Genomic DNA, 21,547 nt, shown 5'->3' with positions numbered 1-21,547 from the left:
GCCTCGCGCTGGGTTGTTGCGCCAAGGGGCTAGCTGGGTCGCGGATCGCTTCCAGCATTCTCTCCATCGCCGTCCCAACCCTGGTCATCAGGACCAGTTGGAGTGGGAGTTCTCCACCAGCTGCATCATCATTTGCTCCATGCGGAGCTTCCATCCATCGTTGCCTTGAGCAGCCTCTTCTTGCTCAGTCCTCTGAGTGGCCACCACTTCCAGCTGGGGGCCTCTGTTGCCTGCTAGGGCTCGTTGTGCGTTCATCCGGCCGCTGCCTCTCCTCCTGCTGGCCCTTTTGTTGCTCCCTCTGGCCGGTAGCGTAGAAGCGAAGCTTCCCATCGCGTGCCTTCTCAAGTACCTGTATTCTAACAAAGAAATCCAGGTTAAATAGTTCAGGTTTGGGGCATCGACGGGGGCGCTCTACACTCTCTTGGATCTCCAGGATCCAGTTTCTCCTCAAGTATGTGCCTAGGAGATGGCAGATGTTTAAATGGCGGGCAGGTCGGGTAGCAATCTGATTGATGGAGTAGGCCAGCCAAAAGCCCAGATGGACTTTCCTCTGCTCTCTCATGCTCCACATGAAGTAGAGCTCAACCAGGGTAATGATAGCCATGGTATTGGCTTGACCCAGCAAGTTACAACCTAGGTAGACCTGGGCGAGGCGAAGCGCTGGGTCGGCGATGTGATTTCCCCTGGACTCAGAGGCTTTGAAGGCTGGTGCTGTAACATCCCAAAAATTTGTGATGTTTATTTAATAAGTTGATTTGAAATTTCAATTATGAAACTTTTGTTTCTAGGCAATTGAGTTGGCTATGTTGAATAAATTGTCATGAGTGATTTGGAATGAAGTGTTATTTATATTTTTCAATATGGGAAATTAATTTAAATAAGAGCATGCATTTTGTTCTAGCCAAATAAAGTCGCTATTTTCGGCCCCTCCAATTATTGGAAACTATATTCTTTTTCTTGGATTTAATTAATTATTTTGGGATATCAATCCAAATTAAATCCAAATCAAATTATGCCTAATTTATTCTACGTAAATGTCGAACCTAGCTTGTTCTTTGGAAGTTTTCGAAAATCCCTATTAAATAAGAGGATGAATTATTTTTGTAGATTTAATTGTTACTTTGTTTAATTTCCTTCTTAAATTTAAAATCTAATTAAATTTAATTTTTTACAAATTCCTCCATATCCTATTTTAATTAGGATTTGACCCATTCCTTCTTTAAAGCCTTTAAATTTTCACCCCATATGCTTCCAATTTCCTTGTGGAATTAATTTAATTGTTACCTATTTTGTGCGAGCCTTTTTCCAACAAGGAAATTTCCAAATTTAAAACCTATTCTTATTTAATTGAGGTTTAAGTATTTTCCTTTCATTACTCCAATTTCACACGCCCATTTCCATGTTAATTGTGGGATTTTATTATTCCTCCACAATTTTAATTATTTAATTTAAGTGTAGGATTAAACCTAGACTATAAAATCAAATTAACCCTAGCCCCCATTCCTCTCTTTCACACGCTCCCTCCTCCTTTCTCCCTCTCCCACACGCATCCTCCCCCTCTCTACATTCTCTCCAAAAATTCTCCTTCAATCCTTGTTCTTGCATCCGTTGAAGTTTATTTTCAAGAGTCTCCAACGAATCGCATCAATTCTTGTTTCTACCGATTCGTTTTCTTCAAGAAAGGTATAAGTGATTCACTTTCCCTCAATCTTTTCATATAATCCTTGTTCTTGAACCCTACATGCATATAGTGAGTGTAGGAATGATAGATCGCAAAATTAATCGGTGGGAAAGTGTGGTTGCATGAGAACATTGATAATTACGCGATTTTGATTGAGTTTATGTAAAGTTTGATTTGAATCTTTGGTGAATGATGTGAGTTTATGTACAAACATGATTATGAGAACCTTTTTAAGCATGATTGTGTGTTATAAGCATGAAAAATTGTATTTGGATGATTGAGGAAGAAACCCTAATTTCGAATTTGTGAGCCTGAAATCTGTGGCGTTCAAACAGCGGTTTCTGATGTGTAATTGACCTATCAAATGATTGAATTTTGATCTGAAAATTTTACTGAGTAAATTTAAAGGTGTTTTCTGTGTCTCGTGTGAATTTCAGCCCTTTTTGTCGAAAAATGTATTTTTAATAAATGTTTGAAGTTGACTGCACAATTCTGCCAGAAACTTGTGTTCTCGCCCAGAAAGTTTCATATTCTGTTTGACCGACCAAATGCCCTCTGTTTGATGTGATTCTTGAACTAGATGAAAATTTGAAGTGTCTTCTGAGTCGTTTAAACATTTCAGCCTCATTGGACATCGGATGAATTTATGGAGAATTTTTCAAATGAACTGCGCAATGCTGCCAGAATTTTTATATTCCGACCAGAGAGTGGTATTAATGTTTTGACTGACCAAATGACATTATTTGAGTATGAAACTTTACTTGAATGAACTTGAATGTGTCTAATGTGTTTTGACCAAATTTTAGCTTCATATGAGGTCGGATGAAGTTTTGGTGATTTTTACAAACCAACCGCGCAGTTCTGCCACTTTTGTTGTTATGTGAAAATATCACTTGTTGCTAAGTTTGATGAACTATATGATGCATGTATGATTTGGGAAAGTATCCTATGACGCGATTATGTGTGACACGTTGATAAATATTATGGCATGTTTTTCCTTATGTCGACGAATGATGGGATGGGTAATTTAAGGGAAACGATAAAAAGGAACAATAGGACATGCATGATAACATAAGTTTATGGAAAGCTGATTGTGTTGTCGTTGGCAATGGTGATTGAGTATACGTGAGCTCGAGGAACGAGAGTTGCATAAGTTGGAATTGTGTTGTTAAGCAATCGAGGTGGGCTTTCTTTTTCAAACCTCTTTATTTTCCGAAAATACTATGTGGTGTTATAAGGGTGGTTTAACTGTTATGTCATGCCATGTTTTTGTTTGTGAGAATGTTGCCTGATGCCTAGTTCGTTCGAGCTTGCTCCGTTAGGCTATAGGGCCGTGTTGTGAAACAAATTCGGGCCTGAGTAGGGCCGCAAACCCTATCAGGCTGTGTACACTGGTGGGATCGTGAGTCGTCCTTGCTAGTCGGCCGGTCTCGTGGGCGAATAGTGTGGCCCCACTTTCGTCGCACTGTGATATGATGATTGTGATTGATGGAATGATGTGAAAAGTGGGGAGATAAATTGTCTGGCCAGACTTGAAATGTTTTGTGTTCTCGTGATATTTCTTACTACATAAAACTCGAGATCACTGGTATGGATGACATAACTAATATAAAATGTTTTCGGCATGAGCCCATTTGGTACAACAAGTACTCAGCCCTGCATATTATTTCTTATGTGCAGGTTGAGCGGGATGTTGCGGAGGATGTTGAGTCGGCCTAAGAACTTAGGATGCGATGTGTCTCCATACATAGGCGTTATCCTTGACTCTCTCTTTGAACCTTATTTCCGCTGCTATGTCTTGAACTATGTTCCAATACTTTAATCTTTTCCGTACTGTGTTTGAGTATGTTTTGGTTGTGTCAGGCTTGAAACGAGTATTTACAATGTTACTTGAAAATGATGTCTCCCGCGAAGTAAACTAAATGTTTTTCTTAGAAGTTGATTGGGTTTTTAATAATTAATTTTTCTCCGCTGCTTTCTTTTAAAGGTATTTATTTTGAGTCGTTTTTATTTAATAGAAAAGTTATAACTTTAAACTTCTTTAAACCAAAATGTTTTTCATTCTTTTAAGTTAATTATGTTTTCAAATAAAACTCTATCCTTGCATGTTGTATCACGATCGCCGCGTTTGTAGTACCCCTAGTATGGGCGGTCGTGACAGAGTGGTATCAGAGCTTCGTTCTTTCGCTCTGGTCCGAGAGTCTTCTTTTACCTTAAGTCTAGATTAGTGAACCCTTATTGACTAGAAGTGTCACGAAGGCTCAACATCCAAAGCATCACGCTCAACCAAGAAAAGTGAGGTATGTTTTAAGTTGTTGATTAAATGTGTGAACGATGTATAGAATTGACGATATGATGAGGATGTTTTGGGCAAAAGAATACATGAGCATGTAATTACATGATGATGTGATGTTATTTTCATGTTAAAATTCGAGAATAAATGATATGATGACATACATATGTTGAATGTGAGCATGATGATTTAAACGCCTGTATTATGGGTGAAAACAATATTGTGATAGTGTGAACATGTGGAATATGAGCATGATTGAGAAGATGATTTAAGCACGTGTTGTATGTTTGAATGTGATATTGTTATGGTATGATTATGTGAGACATGAGCAAGATTGGCCTGATGACTTAAGTATGTGCTATGTGTGTGAAAGTGTTATGACGTAAGCATGTGATTATGGGAAGATGGCGTGTTTTACATGAAAGATGGAAATTAATGAGTTGTTTTGAGAATGTTGAAATTTTTTTTGAGAAAAGTTGAGTAATCTAAAAATATTGTTTCAAACATATATGTGAAGTGCATGAGTGTTTTGTTTGGAATGCAAATGTGTTATGAGTTTTGCAATATTAATGACTAGTTGTTCTAGTGGGAAAAATATTTATGTTGTGGAAAGTTGTTGGAATTTTTGAAAAAAAAATATCGTTGAACTTTAAATGAAAACATGTTAGTTCTTTCTTTCAGGAAAATTAATTGATCAGTGGAAAATGTTGTGAGTATGAATTGTCCAAAATAAAAAAAAATTGAGTTTCGACAAAAAAAAAGTTAAAAAAAAAGAGAAATGACTTTTTCGTTTGGAAAATTGAGCTATGGAAGTGTGATGTTATGTATGTTATGAGGTGCGAGGTATGATGTGTTATTCTATGGAATGTTTTATACGAATGAAGAAAGTTGATGCGAAATTACGATTTAGTTTGAGTCAAAACTTTTACTGTAAAAGTGAGATGTGGAAATTTTTACGAAAGTGTGAAAGTGTAAAGAAATTTTGTTTCAAAAATATAATGTGAAGTTCGAAAGTGTTTTGCTATGGGATGTGAAAATGTGGTGTGTTTATCTTGAGGTATGAATGACGTAAATTGAAGTAGATGATGATCTATGAGATGATGAATTGTGTTGTGAACTTAGAGTACCTAAAATATAAGCCTAGTTGACCGCGCGAATCGTAGTTCTAAGTTGAAAACTTAACAATTGCTTTTCCGAGCAATGAAACGTACGAGAATATGAGAGTTTAGGCAAACGCTTAAGTCAAGGTGCGAGACAAGAAGAACCGATGCTAAGAGATATTTTCATGCAACGACGAGCGATCATACTCGCGATTTAAATTAGCATAGTGTAATCTTGCATAAGTGGCAACATGATGGAGATGATCTTCATACCCTGCTAAGGAGCTCGAGGATGACAATGTCCTACGAGGATAGTCATTATGACATGCAAAGGATTTTATGAAGATATGGATTCCGACTATCATTATTAGCGGCAATGACATGAAGAATCTCAGCGTGGAATCCACAGTTCTTAGAGCGACGTTACCAGTCTCGGCTTGCGAAAGATGAACGAGGGAGTGCGACTTTAATAGCTAGAACAAACTATTCTAATCAACAGTTCTTACTTGGATTCTAAGAAGTTATCTTTCAGGATCTTTCAAATAGCCGTGAGCCACTGTCTATTTAACAGATGTTTCATTCATCCCTTGCAAGTGAGGCATATTATTTCTTTTCCTCCATTGAGTCACAACTCACTTTCAGTTCTTGGAAAGTGGTGTTGCCTTCATAACTTCGGACACCTGGATTGATTGTAGTCTTCTTTGATCTATTATTTATACAACAATATTTTGACTTTGTGAGCCTTTGCTATTGAACTTCATTCCTAAGATTGCTTGCAGTTATGTCCTTCAATACGATCACGTTTCGCAGACATGTTTTCTGTGGAATATTTCTCTTGGAACTTTTGTTCAACTTTTCATTTGGTCACCATGTCTGTGTCAAGTTCTTTCTTACAGAGTGAAATTCTTTTGGTTCAGTTCCACTATATGTATCATTTCCATAATAGGACCTTTCTTTCTACAAAACGAAGTTAAGGCATACATTTTGTACCTTGCCTTCACAAACTTAATACACTTGATTTTTTTCAAAAGCCCCTTTGACTTTGGTTGTCTTTCACAAACTTATGAACCCGTGAATCTATCATTCCATATTAAGATTTTCGTTGAACCATGATCTGTACTGCTTTGTGACAACTGCCAACATTTCTCAATCCTTACGCAACTAATCCTTGTTATCCTCAACTCTTTAACTAATTATCCATTGATGTGTGGACCTTCCAAATTTGGTCGAACAACTTAATTATCTTTTGGCAGCCTACTATGAGAATTGACATTTATTTGATTTCATCCCATATTCATGACCTATTTTATGTTCTTTCAAGCTCCGTGGGGATGATCATAACCAATTGTTATATTTCAAAATCGGTCCATATCCAAGTTAAGACTGTTTGACTAAAGTTTGTGTTAGGAGAGTTAAGAGTATTAGCTCGACTTTTACACGTCATGCCTTGGAGAGCGTTGACATAATTTTGGGAATGGATTGGCTTGCCGAGAACCACGCGACGATTCACTGTAAAGGGAGGCAGATTTCTTTTCAAGCCCCTAGCAAAGAGCAGACTATCTTGTATGGAATTTCCATGGACCGACAAAACCCCCCATAATCTCTGCTTTACAAGCAACCACGATGATAAGAAAAGGGCGTCTGATGTATCTTGTGTACTTGAACGGAGAGGAAAAGAAGGATTTGAGAGTGGAAGACATGGCAGTAGTACGAGATTTTCCCGATGTGTCTCCCGAAGCTTTATCTGGACCGCCACCCGACAGACAATTAGAGTTCAATTTTGTTTTGGAACCAGGGTCTGCGCCAGTATCGAAGGCGCCATACCGAATGGCTCCTAAGGAATTGGCCGAATTGAAGATACAGTTGCAAGAACTGTTAGACTTGGGTTTTATTCGACCCAGTGTGTCACCGTGGGGAGCGCCAGTGTTGTTCGTTAAGAAGAAGGATGGAACGATGAGGATGTGCATCGACTATCGTGAGCTCAACAAGATGACCTTGAAGAACAAATACCCACTGCCGAGGATTGATGATTTGTTTGACCAACTTCGAGGAGCGGGCGTATTTTCAAAAATGGACTTGAGGTCGGGATATCATCAACTAAAGGTCCGACGAGAGGATGTGCCTAAGACTGCTTTTCGCACTCGTTATGGCCATTATGAATTTGTCGTGATGCCAATTGGGCTGACCAACGCCCCGGCTGTCTTCATGGACTTGATGAACCGAGTTATTCATGAGTATCTCGACAAGTTCATGTTAGTCTTCATCGACGATGTTTTAGCGTACTCGAACAACGAGGAGGGACATGCATGGCATCTACAAACAGTGTTAGAAACGTTACAAAAGGAGAAGCTTTATGCCAAGTTTAGTAAGTGCGAGTTTTGGTTGACTCAAGTGAATTTTCTTGGTCATATTGTGACGGAAAATGGAATCCAAGTAGACCCAGCAAAGGTCGAGGCCGTGCAGAATTGGAAATCGCCGAAAACGCCGAGTGAAATCCGCAGTTTCTTGGGATTGGCGGGATACTATCGACGTTTCATTGAAGGATTCTCTAAAATCGCGAGACCCATGACACAACTGTTGAAGAAAGGAATCAAAGTGGTTTGGACGCCGGAGTGCGAGGCGAGTTTCCAACTGTTGAAAGAGAAATTGACTACAACACCAGTCCTAGCGGTACCCGAAGCCGACAAGGACTTCACCGTCTATACAGATGCGTCGAAAGTAGGACTAGGATGTGTGTTAATGCAAGATGGAAAAGTGATAGCATACGCTTCCCGACAGTTGAGACCGAATGAATTGAATTTTTTTTACTCATGATTTGGAGTTAGCAGCAGTGGTGCATGCACTGAAAATTTGGAGACACCATCTCTATGGAGTGAGATGCGAGATTTATACGGATCACAAGAGTCTCAAGTACTTCTTCGAGCAGAAGGAGCTGAACACGTTGGTTGGAGATCGTGAAAGATTATGACTGTGGTATTCACTATCATCCGGGCAAGGCAAACGTAGTAGCCGATGCTTTGAGTAGGAAGAACCAACCTCAATTGGCTTATTTCCTAACGCAAGAGGAAGCGTTGATTCGCGAATTCGACAGAATGAGATTGGAAATAGTAAAAGTGCCCGAGCCATTAGAAGGACGAATAGCGACGCTAGTGATTGAGCTAGATTTGAGAACCAAGCTCGTAGAAGCCTAACGACGTGATGAGAAGTTGGAAGAATTACGTGTGAAGGTGAGAGCCGAGAAGCTTGATCATTACCGTGAGGAGGCAGATAATGCTTTGACGTACGATGGGCGATTGTGTGTGCCGAGCGATGAGACGCTAAAAGATGAGATTTTGAGTGAAGCGCACGACACGCCTTACACTGCACACCCTGGAAGCACGAAGATGTATCGAGATTTGAAGCAACGTTTTTGGTGGAATGTAATGAAAGGAGACGTAGCGTCATATGTGGAACGATGTCTAGCATGCCAACAAGTGAAGGCCTTACACCAACGGCCATATGGGAAGTTGCAACCACTCGAAATCCCCGAATGGAAGTGGGAGCATCTAGCTATGGATTTCGTGACGGGTTTGCCAAAGTCACAGAAGGGCAACACTGCGATTTGGGTGATCATCGATCGACTAACTAAAAGCGCTCACTTTTTACCAATTCGAATTACTTATGGCGAGGACAAATTAGCAAAACTCTACGTGAATGAGATTGTGCATTTGCATGGAGTGCCAAAGACCATTGTGTCCGACCGCGATACGAAGTTCACATCAAAGTTTTGGATGAGTTTGCAACGTGAATTGGGCACACAACTAAACTTCAGCACTGCTTATCACCCGCAATCGGACGGACAGTCAGAGAGGACGATTCAAACGCATGAGGATATGTTGCGAGCTGTTGTCTTAGATCGAGGGGAAAGTTATGAAACTGTTCTACCATTGGTTGAATTCGCCTACAACAATAGCTACCAAGCGACGATCGATATGGCTCCGTATAAAGCCTTGTATGGCAGGAAGTGTCAATTCCCACTCTATTGGGATGAAATTGGCGAGAGAAGATGTTAGGACCCGACGCTATAAAGGAGATTACCGAAATTGTGCATCAAATCCGCGCAAGGATCAAGGAAGCTCAAGATAGGCAGAAGTCGTATGCTGACGTGCGTCGAACGGAAATCAAATTCGACGTTGGTGACAAAGTGTTCTTGAAAGTATCCCCGACGAGAGGAGTTGTGAGGTTTGGAGTGAAAGGCAAGCTGAAACCGCGTTTTGTAGGACCGTACGAGATTATCGATGAAGTAGGTCCTGTAGCTTACAGCTTGGCGTTACCTCCCAGCTTTGGGAACGTGCACAACGTGTTCCATGTGTCACAGTTACGCAAGGATGTGTTCGACCCCAAGCATGTGATTCATCAAGAGAAAGTGATCCTAACCCCCGACATGAGCTACGAGGAAAGGCCTGAGGCAATCCTAGATCGGAAGGTACAAGAGTTGCGAAACAAGTCAATAGCGTCCGTGAAGGTGTTGTGGAAACACCATGGTCCCGAGGAAGCCAAGTGGGAGTTAGAAGATAAATTGAAAGAAAAGTTCCCCGAGTTGTTTATGTGAGACGATCAAATTTCGGGACGAAATTTATGTTAAGAGGGGAAAGATGTAACATCCCAAAAATTTGTGATGTTTATTTAATAAGTTGATTTGAAATTTCAATTATGAAACTTTTGTTTCTATGCGATTGAGTTGGCTATGTTGAATAAATTGTCATGAGTGATTTGTAATGAAGTGTTATTTATATTATTCAATATGGGAAATTAATTTAAATAAGAGCATGCATTTTGTTCTAGCCAAATAAAGTAGCTATTTTCGGCCCCTCCAATTATTGGAAACTATATTCTTTTTCTTGGATTTAATTAATTATTTTGGGATATCTATCCAAATTAAATCCTAATCAAATTATCCCTAATTTATTCTACGTAAATGTCGAACCTAGCTTGTTCTTTGGAAGTTTTCGAAAATCCCTATTAAATAAGAGGATGGATTATTTTTTGTAGATTTAATTGGTACTTTGTTTAATTTCCTTCTTAAATTTAAAATCTAATTAAATCTAATCTTTTTACAAATTCCTCCATATCCTATTTTAATTAGGATTTGACCCATTCCTTCTTTAAAGCCTTTAAATTTTCGCTCCATATGCTTCCAATTTCCTTGTGGAATTAATTTAATTGTTACCTATTTTGTGGGAGCCTTTTTCCAACAAGGAAATTTCCAAATTTAAAACCTATTCTTATTTAATTGAGGTTTAAGTATTTTCCTTTCATTACTCCAATTTCACACGCCCATTTCCATGTTAATTGTGGGATTTTATTATTCCTCCACAATTTTAATTATTTAATTTAAGTGTAGGATTAAACCTAGACTATAAAATCAAATTAACCCTAACCCCCATTCCTCTCTTTCATACGCTCCCTCCTCCTTTCTCCCTCTCCCACACGACTCCTCCCCCTCTCCACATTTTCTCCAAAAACTCTCCTTCAATCCTTGTTCTTGCATCCGTTGAAGTTTATTTTCAAGAGTCTCCGACGAATCGCATCAATTCTTATTTCTACCGATTCGTTTTCTTCAAGAAAGGTATAAGTGATTCACTTTCCCTCAATATTTTCATATAATCCTTGTTCTTGAACCCTACATGCATATAGTGAGTGTAGGAATGATAGATCGCAAAATTAATCGGTGGGTGATGGAGTACGTACTAAACAAGCCCAACAGCAGTAAAGCCCATCAGCCTAAAGCCCAAGAAAGAGTATCAGTTCGGCATGACTAAAGAGTATCAGTCCGGCATGACTAAAGAGTTCAGTTCGGCACAACCAAAGAGTTCGGCCCCAGCCTACAGCTCGGTAAAAGCCAACCAATCAAACTCTGCTCTCAGGTCGGCATCAAGCTCTACTCTCAGATCGGCAAAAGCTGCTCGGCAATAATTCAGCAGTTCGGTCTCAGTATTCGACCGAACTAGGAGACAGAGGACTCATGCAGGATTACCACCTCCACTACACCCACGATCTATTTAGTGGTGTCAAGCAGTCATTAACTCATGCAGGATAGTGGACCCATGCAAGATCGCCACGATCTCCACGACATCCACTACCTAGTAAATGGTGCTGCATGCCACGATCTTGGTCCTTTGTATAAATAGAACCTAGATCAGATAGATAGGGAGACTCTCTCGCTCTCTAGAGATCAAATATAAAATAGCAAGTCTGTATTGTAAGCTGTAGAAAACAGATCAAGCAATACAACTCTGCCCTCTTTTCTTCCCGTGGACGTAGATTTACCTCAGTAAATCGAACCACGTAAATTCATTGTGTCGTGATCTTTATTCTCTACCTGCATTCATCACCATCAAAAATTCGCGGATTCATCACTGGCGCCGTCTGTGGGAAACAGAGAACCAAATTTGTGATAAAGCGAATTTTTGACCCTTTTTTCCACCCCAAAAAAAAATGCATACCAGATCACATACTACCCGTAATACCGTTCGTGATAACCGTGAGGAAGCTAGTCCAGCTCGCAGGTCTGAAAAACGGCCTCGGGAGACATCTACCTCCGGTTCTCACGAAGAAGGAACAAGCCACTCCAGGAGTCATCGCACCGAGTCTTCCCAGCAGCCCGATTTAAATGAAGCTGTCAAGATGTTCTTGGCCGAGAAGCAGGAGTTCTTAACCTTCCTGCAGAAGAGCCAACAGCCGGAGAAGACAACGGCGGATTCTCCCTCCTCATCCAGACATGAAAGTCACTACCGCAGTAGTGACGTGTCTTCCAGGAGAAAGAATCCTCAACCCCGACATGTTCCTGTTCCTCCTCGGTACCGGAACCACAGGAGAACTCCATCTCCTCCGTACCGAAGAAATATCGGGTTCGCCATGTACGGAGCATTAAAGACTCCGTTCTCGGACGATATCACCCGAACTCCTTTGCCGCGGAACTACCGGACACCGTCAATGACTTATGACGGGCTAGTGGATCCTCATGACTTCTTGGGACGCTATCAGTATAATATGGCGAACCAGGGTCTCAATGAGGTCCATATGTGCAAGCTGTTCCCCGAGCTTCTTACCGGGAACGCGAGAAGGTGGTTCGATAGCCTCCCCCAAGGCAGCATTAGATCCTACCGAGATCTAATGGATGCTTTCCACAGGAGGTTCTTTCAGAAAGCGGAAGCCCGAAGTACTTCGGCTCAGCTGCTTTCTATACGTCAAGGTTGCGACGAAAAGATCAGCGACTTCATGACGAGATTCCACAAGGAATGCCTACAAGTAGATGATCTCAACGATCTACTTGTCATTTCGGCATTCCAAAATGGAATCCTGCCCGGAGCTCTCTACAGAAAGCTCGTGGAGTGCGGTCCGCAAACAGCTCAAGAAATGTGGGACATTGCGGACCAGTTTTCCCGTGCGGATGAGGCAGACCGTCGAAAACGGTCTTTAGACAGCTCATCTAGAGGAGACGAAAAGAAGCCCGATCATAGCGATCAGAGGTTTCCTCGCCGAACTCCTTTTGAAAGAATTCAAAGGGCACCGGTACAAGGCAGATTGGGACCACGTCTCAATCCTGAGAAGCCGCCCGCTCAGTTCGTACCATTGAACAAGTCAAGAGCGGAAATTTTCGAACTGCATTCCGATATGTTCGAAAAGCCAAGGCGGATGACGAAATCGGCCGCGCGCCGACCTCAGGATCAATATTGCTCCTTCCATCAAGACTACGGTCACGATACCGAGGAGTGCCGACATTTGGCTGCAGGTATTGATGCCCTTGTGAAAGCAGGGACGTTAAAAAAATACCAAAGCAAGCAGCCGAAAAGGAACAAAAAGCAGGGAGGTGCGAACTGCGCTCCTCAGGATCCGAAAAGGCAACAGGATCCCGAAGACGATAACGAGCCGCAATATGATGGAGTAATCCTAACTATTGACGCTCTCCCTGCCGGGAAGACTAAATCGTCTCTGAAGTCATAGAGCAGAAAAAGGCTTTTGACGAGCTCAAAAGTTATTTAGCCGAGCTTCCAATTCTCTCTGCTCCAACAGATGCCGAAGTGATTTTCTTATACTTAGCGGCATCCGATCAAACCATTAGCACGGTGCTTGTACGAGAAGAAGGCCTAAAGCAGTTTCCCATCTACTTTACAAGCCGAGCATTAAGAGGTCCAGAAACAAGGTATCAACCTCTGGAAAAAATTGCTCTGGCGTTAGTAAATGCAGCAAGGAGACTGCGGCCATACTTCTATGCTCACAAGGTATGCGTCTTAACCGATCTGCCTCTTCGGCAAGTTTTGACCAAGCCAGAAGCATCAGGCAGAATCGCCAAATGGGCCATAGAGCTGGGAGAACACTCAATCGAGTACCTACCTCGAAAAGCCATCAAGGGACAAGCCTTGGCAGATTTTCTTGCAGAGGCCAAGTTCGATCAAGCAATCCCTGTCATTGCCGAACAGAAAAATTCTGCCAATGCCGAACTAGCACAGCCCTTGGAATCCGAAGAAGAGCCGCCGGACTGCTGGAGCGGATTCGTAGATGGAGCTTCGAATAAAACGGGAAGTGGAGCTGGTATTCTGCTTATCGCTCCCGACGGACACAAGGTAACCTACTCACTTCGGTTCCTATTCCCCACTACTAATAATGAAGCCGAGTACGAAGCCCTCCTGGCCGGACTCCAGTTAGCGCAAAGTCTGCTCGTCAAATCTCTCAAAGTCCATTGTGATTCACAAGTCATAGTAAATCACATGTTGGGTACAAGTGAAGCTCGTGACGAGAGAATGAAGAAGTATTTGGACAAAGCGCAAAGCATCAGCCGAAGTTTCTCCTATTTTCGGATAATCCGCATTCCCAGAGCGGAAAATAGCCGAGCAGATACCTTAAGTAAGTTGGCCTCAGATCCGAGCTCAAAGGCGGAAGAATTAATGCATCGAAGCATTGATGAAGCCGAGGTACATTCAGTTTCCAGCTCGCCGAACTGGATGACGCCGATCTTGCAGTATCTGGATCAAGGACAATTGCCCGAGGATAAGAGAGAAGCTCGGAAGATCACGTGCCGAGCACTTCGGTACGAACTTCATGAAGGAGTCCTCTTTAGAAAGTCTTACCTCCAGCCGTTATTGCGGTGCGTAGGGCCAGAAGAGACGGACTACATCCTCAGAGAAGTTCATGAAGGATCGTGCGGTAGCCACATCGGAGCCAGAGCTTTAGCTAAAAAAGTTCTGAGATGGGGATATTATTGGCCAACCATGGTACAAGAGGCAGTGCAGCTCGTCAAGAAGTGTACGAAGTGCCAAATTCATGCAAATGTCCCAAGGATGCCGCAGACCGATCTATACACTATGCAAAGCCCTTGGCCTTTCATGCAATGGGGCATAGACATAGTGGGACCACTTCCTCAAGCTCCTCGGCAAATGAAATTCTTAATCGTTGCCGTGGACTACTTTACGAAGTGGGTGGAGGCTGAACCATTAGCTACGATAACGAGCTCAAAGGCATTGGACTTCGTCTGGAAGAACATAGTGTGCCGATTTAGCATACCCCACATCCTCATCTCGGATAACGGGACTCAATTCACCGACAAGACGTTCAAGAATTGGTGCCAAGAGCTGAATATTCAACAGCGGTTCACTTCGGTCTCTCATCCACAAGCAAACGGACAAACGGAGGTAACAAATCGTATCCTGGTGAAAGGGTTAAAAGCTCGGTTAGAACAAACCAAAGGACAATGGGTAAAAAATCTCCCTCAAGTCCTATGGTCCTACCGAACTACACCCACAACCTCCAACGGTGAAACTCCGTACAGTCTTGTGTACGGCACTGAAGCCGTGATTCCGGTGGAGATCGGCATACCCAGTCCCCGAACTCTAAATTTCTCAGCAGAAATGAATGACGACGGACTGAGAGCCGAGCTAGATCTTGCCGAAGAAAGAAGAGAATTGGCATGCATAAAAGCAGCCAAGTACAAGGAGCAAGTAGCCCGGTATTACAACCAAAGGGTGAAGAAGCTGCAATTTCAAGTGGGAGATCTCGTCTTGAGAAACAACGAAGTAAGCCGAGCAGAAAAGCTGGGCAAGCTCGAACCCACATGGGAAGGTCCGTATCGGGTGTCAGAAGTCCTCGGCAAAGGGTCTTACAAATTGGCTCACATGTCAGGAGAACAGGTACCCCGAACATGGCACATTTCCAACCTCAAGAAGTTCCATTTGTAAGAGACAGTCCGGTCAGTCAGTCTTGAGTCCTGTTCGGCCAATGTGCTTTATTTGGTTTGCTTGGTCTTTGTTTGTCTCTTGTGCGTTTTGTCTGTGTGTTTTGTCTGTCTCTGTGTGTGTCGTTTCTTACAAATGTTACTGAGGTATCTTGTTCTTCGAAGGCTGATCCCCTTCTTAGAACATATACAAGCCAACGATTGTGAGTCAAAGCTTCTGAAGAGGATACAAGACCACAATTCAGCTTAAACAAGCAGTTCGTCTGAAACGAGCTGCAATAAGCCAACGATTGTGAGTCAAAGCTTCTAAAGAGGATACAAGACCACAATTCAGCTTAAACAAGCAGTTCGTCTGAAACGAACTGCAATAAGCCAACGATTGTGAAGTCCAAGCTTCTAAAGAGGATACAAGACCACAATTCGGCTTAAAAATCAAGCACTTCGTCTGAAACGAACTGCAACGAAAGTCCGATTCTCGCGATAAAACTTGCCTGAATTAGGACAAGGGAAAGTCCGATCCACGCGATAAAACTCGCCGAATTAGGACAAGGGAAAGTCCGATCCCCAAATTAGGACAACGGAAAGTCCGATCCGAGCGATAAAACTCGCCAAATTAGGACACAAGACGAGTCCGGTCAAAGATGTTTATTTCATCAGACCAAAGACGAGTCCGGTCAAAGATGTTTATTTCATCAGACCAAAGACGAGTCCGGTCAAAGATGTTTATTTCATCAGACCAAAGACGAGTCCGGTCAAAGATGTTTATTTCATCAGACCAAAGACGAGTCCGGTCAAAGATGTTTATTTCATCAGACCAAAGACGAGTCCGGTCAAAGATGTTTATTTCATCAGACCAAAGATGAGTCCGGTCAAAGATGTTTATTTCATCAGACCAAAGACGAGTCCGGTCAAAGATGTTTATTTCATCAGACCAAAGATGAGTCCGGTCAAAGATGTTTATTTCATCAGACCAAAGACGAGTCCGGTCAAAGATGTTTATTTCATCAGACCAAAGACGAGTCCGGTCAAAGATGTTTATTTCATCAGACCAAAAACGAGTCCGGTCAAAGAAGAGTTCACTTCATAAGACCGAGGACAAACATCAACTTACCCCGTACCTTTATCCAGAATGCCGAAGTAATTCACTTCGCTTTCCGGGGGGGGGTAGTGATGGAGTACGTACTAAACAAGCCCAACAGCAGTAAAGCCCATCAGCCTAAAGCCCAAGAAAGAGTATCAGTTCGGCATGACTAAAGAGTATCAGTCCGGCATGACTAAAGAGTTCAGTTCGGCACAACCAAAGAGTTCGGCCCCAGCCTACAGCTCGGTAAAAGCCAACCAATCAAACTCTGCTCTCAGGTCGGCATCAAGCTCTACTCTCAGATCGGCAAAAGCTGCTCGGCAATAATTCAGCAGTTCGGTCTCAGTATTCGACCGAACTAGGAGACAGAGGACTCATGCAGGATTTCCACCTCCACTACACCCACGATCTATTTAGTGGTGTCAAGCAGTCATTAACTCATGCAGGATAGTGGACCCATGCAAGATCGCCACGATCTCCACGACATCCACTACCTAGTAAATGGTGCTGCATGCCACGATCTTGGTCCTTTGTATAAATAGAACCTAGATCAGATAGATAGGGAGACTCTCTCGCTCTCTAGAGATCAAATATAAAATAGCAAGTCTGTATTGTAAGCTGTAGAAAACAGATCAAGCAATACAACTCTGCCCTCTTTTCTTCCCGTGGACGTAGATTTACCTCAGTAAATCGAACCACGTAAATTCATTGTGTCGTGATCTTTATTCTCTACCTGCATTCATCACCATCAAAAATTCGCGGATTCATCAGTGGGAAAGTGTGGTTGCATGAGAACTTTGATAATTATGCGATTTTGATTGAGTTTATGTGAAGTTTGATTTGAATCTTTGGTGAATGATGTGAGTTTATGTGCAAACATGATTATGAGAACCCTTTTAAGCATGATTGTGTGTTATAAGCATGAAAAATTGTATTTGGATGATTGAGGAAGAAACCCTAATTTCGAATTTGTGAGCCTGAAATCTGTGGCATTCGAACAGCGGTTTCTAATGTGTAATTGACCTGTCAAATGATCGAATTTTGATATGAAAATTTTACTGAGTAAATTTAAAGGTGTTTTCTGTGTCTCGTGTGAATTTCATCCCTTTTTGTCGAAAAATGAATATTTAATAAATGTTTGAAGTTGACTGCGCAATTCTGCCAGAAACTTGTGTTCTCGCCCAGAAAGTTTCATATTCTGTTTGACCGACCAAATGACCTCCGTTTGATGTGATTCTTGAACTAGATTAAAATTTGAAGTGTCTTCTGAGTCGTGTAAATATTTCAGCCTCATTGGACATCGGATGAATTTATGGTGAATTTTTCAAATGAACTGCGCAATGCTGCCAGAATTTTTATATTCCGACCAGAGAGTGGTATTAATGTTTTGACTGACCAAATGACATTATTTGAGTGTGAAACTTTACCTGAATTAACTTGAATGTGTCTACTGTGTTGTGACCAAATTTTAGCTTCATATGAGGTTGGATGAATTTTTGGTGAATTTTACAAACCAACTGCACAGTTGTGCCAGTTTTGTTGTTATGTGAAAATATCATTTGTTGCTAAGTTTGATGAACTATATGATGCATGTATGATTTGGGAAAGTATCCTATGACGTGATTATGTGTGACACGTTGAGAAATATTATGGCATGTTTTTCCTTATGTCGATGAATGATGGGATGGGTAATTTAAGGGAAACGATAAAAATGAACAATCACTACAAAAAAAAACTCTTGTTTGCAAGCACATATTTTCAAGCACACGTTGTGCTTGCAATTTCTGGAAGAATTTCGATCAAAAACGCGACCAAAATGCAAAATAGATGGTTGCAAATAATTTTGCGACAACTACTTCGAGCAAATTAATTATGCTTGCTAATTTGCGAGCACACGGTGCTAGCAAAAGTATGTTTGGTCGCAATCACTGATATCATGCGAGTAAACTAATTGTGCTTGCAATTTGGTCGTTGTTTTGCTAGCAACAATAAATTGTGTTCGAAAATTTGCTAGCACAATTTATGGTGCTCGCAAATATTAAAAACTTTAATTCTTACTTTCTTTTTTCTCATTTGTTACATTTCCCCATATTTGCTATCACCGTATGATTCCATCCCATATTTGCTATCACCGTATGATTCCATCCCTTCTACCATCACCTGCCAAACCAAGCTTCCACTCATTGCAAAAAAATTTGAAATATTTTATTCTTAAAATGATAATTATAATTAATTAATGTTAATAAAATTATTAAATGTAAAATATAGACTTAATTTTATTGGGAGAAGCAATTGTGAACTCCATTTGTCTTGAAAATGAATTAGACTTAAATTCCTTGAAGCCGTCCAATTTCACAATTCCAATTGTATTGAAAATGAATTAGACTTAAATTCCCTTCTTAAATTCCTTTAAGCAGTCCAATTGTATTCTCAATATAATTCTCAATATAATTCTCACAATTCGTCTACAGCTCAGTCTATCAAGCGGCTCTCCCAATTCAATTCGTCACCGCCTATCGGAAACCTCCTCCCCTGATTCAATTCTCACCGCCTCCCCCAATTCTCGTCTGCAATAGGTGATTCATCTCTGTTCGAGGACGCTTCATTTCCAGCTCAAGACAAATTTTCCAGCGGTTTTTCCTCTCACTGACTTCGTTTTCCTCTCAATTGAGATCGAGGTGAATATCTTCATTCCTTTGTTCAATTACTCTTTCGATTATGCTAATTGGTTAGAGATTTAGATCTGTAGTGTTCTCCCCTCAATTTTAGCAATGGCTTTTGAGTGTTTGATTTTGATTAGGAAATGAATATTTTTAGGAATGAAATCAGATTCAGGTGATTACTTGTATAGAATGTTGATTATACCGTTGGTTAAATTAGTAATAAGAGAAAATGAGAATTTTGTAGATTCGATTTTACCCTAATTCATTAAAAATTATGAACAGATGTAGAACACATTCGTGCCATCTTCCATGTGTTTGTTAAAATGTTCAAACAGATCTTTCTAAGATTAGGATTCAATAATGGCCAGACTTAATTAGCAGTGTTTGATTACCAGAATGTTATCTATAGAGCTTAATCAAACAATTTCTGGACAAATGCACTTATATATAGATCATCATTATTTTAGCATTGGAGTATAATTGAAAAGAAATACTCATTTCTATGGTACAATAGAAACATTGTAATGACTAACCTCATCTTCCTCTTCTTTATCTTTTGCTATTTTATCTGGTGAATTTGCATCTTGTGCTGGTATGGGCAAAGGTCTTGGAAGAGATTTCACATTATCCAGATACCGTGGGTGCTAAATTGAAGGGAACTGCAGGAGGTATAATATTTCTTTTAAATTGATGAATCAATTTGCCTGATTTGTATTTATTCTAGGCAAATAGTGTTAGTTATTATCTTCTGATGGGATTTGTACGGTGGTTGTGAGTTTGGTTGCTTTGAATTTTACATAGTAAAATGGAGAAGTGACATGACAGAGGCACAAAAGTGATGCAGTGGTTTCTGAATTCTGATGGATTGCGTATATGCTATCTAGTTACTGATAAGGAAAATCTGCATAACTTTTGTTTATGCTTGAACTTATAGTTAAATGCCTAGAGGAGGATTTACCGGACGACTTAGAGAAGCCTCATCCCGTGGCACTCAGCTTAAGGAACTAGAGGACGTTCCTCCTGAGCTGCACGGCTCTTGGCACACATGCTAATGGCTGTGTTGCATTTGATGTGACAGCCAAAAAAATGGTAAGAATTGTATTTTCCAGTTTCAGTTGTTTACATTTTTAATTATTGTTAAATTTTTATTAAAATTGTTTGCAGGCTAAAGTGAACCATGGAAATCTCCCTCCATTTTGGATCTATTTCTCAAGACTCATAGGCTAAAGGACTCATACGAGTTATGTTCACAAGCAGCCAAAGAAATTGAGGTAATTTGCTGATTGAGCTTTACTTCTTTCCTGTTTCAGTTTAGGTGAATTTTATTGACATTATAAAACATGTTTAGCTTATTATCATGCTTCTGTAAGTTCTGTTTTTGGGATAGTATGCTTCTGTAACTTTTCAGAAGAGTAAGTTCTGTAAGTTCTGTTTTCAGAAGATTAAGAGCTCTGAATATATGCGTCCATATATTTACATTATTATGAACATTTAGCAGAACTTGATTATTTATTGAGCTTGCTAGCAAAATTTAGCTTTCAAGAGTTAATAATGACTTAAGCAGTTGGAAAAAATGAAATGCTCGACATGGCAATTATAGCTGCAAGCTATAATTGGGTATAGGAACCAAGTTATGGAAAATTTATTGAGCACTACTGTTTCACAATTCCAAAGAAGAAGATTGAATAGTATTTTTGGGATAGTATTACAAACCAAATAATTGGAAACACAAATAGACAGACTATGCAGACATTATCTTTTGCTAATTGCTTGCTATTGTACGTTTGTTTGTTTGTTTGAAGGGGAGAGTTTTGGCAAGGGCTAAGGGGAAGATCCAGATTACGATGCAATCTTTCTCGAGCTTTTTGGGAGGGTTAAGAAAAGGAAACAGGTTCCTGGAGCTGGGCAAGCGACAAGCTTGTATTTTCCATTTGCTACCAGCTCAGCTGCGGGCTCTGCATCTTCCGGCTCGTCTGGCCTCAGCAATGAGCAGGTTGATGAGCTTCTCGAGCGACGAGTACAGCCTTTGCATCAAGAGATCGAAGAATTGCGGGAGCTAGTAAAAGTCCTCAGTCAGCAAGTTCAAGAAAATTCAAGAGTATAGAAGAAGTGGCTAGTAGTATTTGAACTAAATTGTGGAAACTAGTAGTATTTGAACTTAATTTGTGATTTGATTGAATTGAAGTGTGAAACAATATTTTGTATCTATGTAAAATTTGAATTTTCGTCATTCAATTGAGTTATTTCATACTATGATTTGAAAAAATAAATCCTGATATTAATTTTTAAAAAAATTACAAATATTTAATAGACAGTTTTTTCAATTAAATGCTGAACAGCGAGCACAGCGGTGCTTGCAAAATGAAGTCAGAAAATGGAATTATTTTTGCGAGCACAAGAATGCTCGCCGAAGTTGTATTTGCAGCAACATTGAGGAAGTATTGCGAGCAAAAAATTCTTGCAACGGCCACCAAATTTTGCAAGCCATTTTGCGAGCACTAGTTAATGTGCTTGCAATT

The 21,547-nt window shown here is 40.7% G+C and overlaps 1 long non-coding RNA gene across 1 annotated transcript; it reads left to right on the top strand.

Annotated features, from left to right (window-relative positions):
• The first annotated feature begins 18,711 nt into the window (after positions 1 to 18,711).
• On the top strand, positions 18,712 to 21,281 carry LOC121762958. Its single transcript, XR_006042321.1, has 5 exons — positions 18,712 to 19,043; positions 19,633 to 19,696; positions 19,963 to 20,117; positions 20,193 to 20,299; positions 20,831 to 21,281. It is a non-coding gene; the product is annotated as an uncharacterized LOC121762958 (long non-coding RNA).
• Positions 21,282 to 21,547: the final 266 nt, after the last annotated feature.

This window comes from Salvia splendens, chromosome 13 (genome assembly GCF_004379255.2).
Source record: "Salvia splendens isolate huo1 chromosome 13, SspV2, whole genome shotgun sequence".
Classification (NCBI taxonomy): Eukaryota; Viridiplantae; Streptophyta; class Magnoliopsida; order Lamiales; family Lamiaceae; genus Salvia; species Salvia splendens.
This window is presented reverse-complemented; position numbering and strand designations above follow the sequence as displayed.